Raw genomic sequence first — 3,961 nt, 5'->3', positions numbered from 1 at the left:
GGGAAGAGCCTGGCACGGGCCCTGCTGGAGCTCTCACCTCCTCCCACCTGGCTGGACCACCCCAGAAAAGCTCGGGGTGCAGACGGGCCCGGGCTGTGGCAGGAGTGTCCCTTGCTGCCAGGAGTGTCCCTTGCTGTCGGGAGTGTCCCTTGCTGTCAGGTGTCCCTTGCTGTCAGGAGGTGTCCCTTGCTGCCGGGAGGGTCCCGTGCTGCCAGGAGTGTCCCTTGCTGTCGGGAGTGTCCCTTGCTGTCAGGTGTCCCTTGCTGTCAGGAGGTGTCCCTTGCTGCCGGGAGGGTCCCGTGCTGCCAGGAGTGTCCCTTGCTGTCGGGAGTGTCCCTTGCTGTCAGGTGTCCCTTGCTGTCAGGAGGTGTCCCTTGCTGCCGGGAGGGTCCCGTGCTGCCAGGAGTGTCCCTTGCTGTCGGGAGTGTCCCTTGCTGTCAGGTGTCCCTTGCTGTCAGGAGGTGTCCCTTGCTGCCGGGAGGGTCCCGTGCTGCCAGGAGTGTCCCTTGCTGTCGGGAGTGTCCCTTGCTGTCAGGTGTCCCTTGCTGTCAGGAGGTGTCCCTTGCTGCCGGGAGGGTCCCGTGCTGCCAGGAGTGTCCCTTGCTGTCGGGAGTGTCCCTTGCTGTCAGGTGTCCCTTGCTGTCAGGAGGTGTCCCTTGCTGCCGGGAGGGTCCCGTGCTGCCAGGAGTGTCCCTTGCTGTCGGGAGTGTCCCTTGCTGTCAGGTGTCCCTTGCTGTCAGGAGGTGTCCCTTGCTGCCGGGAGGGTCCCGTGCTGCCAGGAGTGTCCCTTGCTGTCGGGAGTGTCCCTTGCTGTCAGGTGTCCCTTGCTGTCAGGAGGTGTCCCTTGCTGCCGGGAGGGTCCCGTGCTGCCAGGAGTGTCCCTTGCTGTCGGGAGTGTCCCTTGCTGTCAGGTGTCCCTTGCTGTCAGGAGGTGTCCCTTGCTGCCGGGAGGGTCCCGTGCTGCCAGGAGTGTCCCTTGCTGTCGGGAGTGTCCCTTGCTGTCAGGTGTCCCTTGCTGTCAGGAGGTGTCCCTTGCTGCCGGGAGTGTCCCGTGCTGCCAGGAGTGTCCCTTGCTGTCACCGGCGGCTGCTCTGGGCCTGCCTTCAGCAGCATCCCTGGGACTGGATGGAGCAGCCAAAATAAAACCAAGGGTGAAACTCCCCAGGAGTGCACTGGCTTTGGAGCAGCGGCTGTGTTGGTGCTGCCTCCCTCCTGGAGCAGGGGGAGCAGCACAAACCCAGGGCTGGAGGCCGCAGCTGCTGGCCCTGCATCCCCTGTGCCCATAACGTGTTCCCTTGGGAAAAGTGCTGCATTCGGGATTGTCCCTCCGAAACAGCGCGCTGCGGAGAAGGTGACAATCGGCCAGGGGTCAAATAACCTTTTACAACGTTTTGGTTTGTTTTTTAAAAGGTGTCCTTGTCCTTGCAGCTGACACCGGAGGGACTCGGCCATGGAGCAGGAGCTGAGCCCAGGCTCTTGCAAATCCCCAAATCGTCCAGTTTTAGTTTCAGATGTGGCTTCTGAGCCCAGCTCTGCACCCCAGGCCCCCTTCACCCTCTGAGCTCCCCCGGGGCGCTGAGCGGCTCGCACGGGAAGGGTCCCCATCCCCTCCCAGCTTTCCTGGGGAATTCCTCCCAACCGCTGGCAGCTCCGGCGCTGCCCGGGGTCACGCATTGAGCTCATTAACTCGGAGCTGCCCCAGTGGAAATTTACTGGCTGCGTTTGCTGTGCCAGAGCCGGCCGGGCTCCTGCCGCCGCCGCCTCCTTATCGGCCCCGCCGCACCGGGAGCATCCCCGGTCCCCCCGGTGGCAAACGCAGCCGGCTGCAGGCTCGGGAGGAGCCCTGGGCTCGGTGATCCGCTGATGACTCAGGTCACACTTGGGAAAAGTCACTTTGCATCGCATCTTGCACAAACTGCCCCTAATCTGGGGTCACGCAGGCGTGGGAAGGCCCTGGCCAGGTTTTAGGGATGCTGGAAACTGATGGCAGCACGGTGGGGTTTTTTCCCTCGTGGTTTTTTTCCCCATGGGTTTTTTCCCCTGTGGATTTTTCCCTCGTGGGTTTTTTCCCTGGGCACCTTTCAGCGCTCGTGGCTCATTTACCAGGAGGAAGCTCATTAGAATAATTTGTCCTCGCCACGCTCCGATGGCGCTGGTCCCTCTCCCAGGGCAGCTGCTGCACCTCCAGCGCCGGGCACGACCCCCAAAACTGCCCCCTGCCCCCTCCCTTGCAGGCGTGGGGCCGACCTTGGGCACGCAGCGCCGGCAGGGCGATGGCACAGCGAGAGGGAGGAGGATGAGGAGCTGCCAGCAGGGATATAATGAAGGGCCAGGGCTTGGGATTGTGTTACACGAGGGGAAAAAACCCAACTGTGGAGGAAGGAAAACGTGGCAAGGGAACGCCGAGGCTGCTGCAAGGCGCAAATCCGCGCTTGGCGGGGTCGGCCTCGACCTGTTGTGGTGGGGGGACAGAGGCAGGACCCCCAGCCCGGCCCGTGCCAGCACTCGGCACCTCGGGCTGCTGCAGGAGCAGCCCCTGAACCTGCTGGGAACGAAGCGCTGGGGAGCCCGGGGGGGCTGCGGGGCCTGGAGCCCCGTCCCGGGCTGGGGCGGGGGGTCTGCCGGCAGCGGGGGTGGGCTCCGTTGCTGGGGGAGCGGGGCCGGTCGCTATGGCTCCGCTGCGGCTCCGCTGGCCCCCGGCCAGCCCCCGGCAGCTGGGGAGCGAAGGCGCTGGGCGGCCGGCCCGGGCTCCCGGCCCATGGACGCGTTGGGCGAGCGGGAACAAGGGAGCCCCGCTCATGCGGTGCCGAGCGTGGGAGGAGTGGGAAGGGAGTGGGGGAAGGAACAATGGTGGGAGTTCTGGGAGGGGGGCGAAAAAAAAAAAGGGGGTAAAAAAATAAGGAGAAAAAAAAAAAAAGAGGAAAGCAGTGGAAAAATACCAGTTCTGGGCCCCTGGCAGCGCTGCCCGGACCCTCCCCGCCCCAGGATTATTGTACAAAGAAATGTTATTTTTGTTTCAATAATTTGCTGAGGCACTGGCATTCCAGCGCGGGGCTCGTTTTGTCCTCCAGCCCGGCACCAAGGGATCATTGTTCCTCCATGGCCGAGGGGCCGGACGCGGCCCCCCGGCACCGCCGTGCCCTCCACCGCCGCCTCTCCCCGCGGCCGCCCGGCCGCAGGTGCCCTCGGGGCTCGGTCCCGGTGGGTCCCGTCCCGCTGCGTGCCGGAGGGTGGGTGGCGATGGCAGCGAGCCCCGAGGAGCGGGGTGGGTGGCGGAGGAGGGCAGAGCTGTCCTCGCCGTGTCTGCGGGGAGCGAGGGTGGGGAGGGGGCCGGGGCGTTGCTGCGGCTCCGGGGGCCCCTTTGAAGCGGGGCGGGCCATTGAAAGGCAGCGGGACCCCGGGGGCCGCCAGCGGGGGGGCGGCCACGACCCCTTTCTCTGCGCCGGCCCCGGGCCCTCCCCGCGCTCCCCGGGCCCACGCGGGGGGCGCGGCCGCACACAGGGGTCGGTGCCCCCCGGCAGCGCCCGCGGGGAGCCGGGCAGGGCGCTGCGGGCCCCGGGGTGCCCGGCCTGCCAGAGAGCCCTGGCTTTTTGGGGTGCCCACGCCGGGGGCTCGGGGGTGCCATGACCTCCGGGGTGCCCACGCCGGGGGCTCCAGCGCGCTGTGATTTTTGGGGTGCCCCTGCCGGGGCAGCGCGGTGCCGGTGCCCCGTGGGAGCGGCGCCGTGGGAAGGCGCCCGCGGGTCCCGGGCGCAGGAAGCCGCCGGCCAGGGGCTGTCAATGGCCGGAAGGCGGCGGCGGGACCCCCGGTCCCGGCCCGGCACCGGCCCCGGCGACACTTCCCCTTCCCGGGTCAGCGGCCGCTTCCCGCTCCCGTCACCCCCCGGCAGGAGCGGCCGGCGCGGGCCGGGGAGCCCCGCACGTGCCCCGGGACCGGGGGTCGGGGGTCCGGGGGTCCGGGG

The sequence above is a fragment of the Passer montanus genome, unplaced genomic scaffold (genome assembly GCF_014805655.1).
Source record: "Passer montanus isolate IOZ18808 unplaced genomic scaffold, ASM1480565v1 scaffold156, whole genome shotgun sequence".
In the NCBI taxonomy this organism is placed as follows: Eukaryota; Metazoa; Chordata; class Aves; order Passeriformes; family Passeridae; genus Passer; species Passer montanus.
This window is presented reverse-complemented; position numbering follows the sequence as displayed.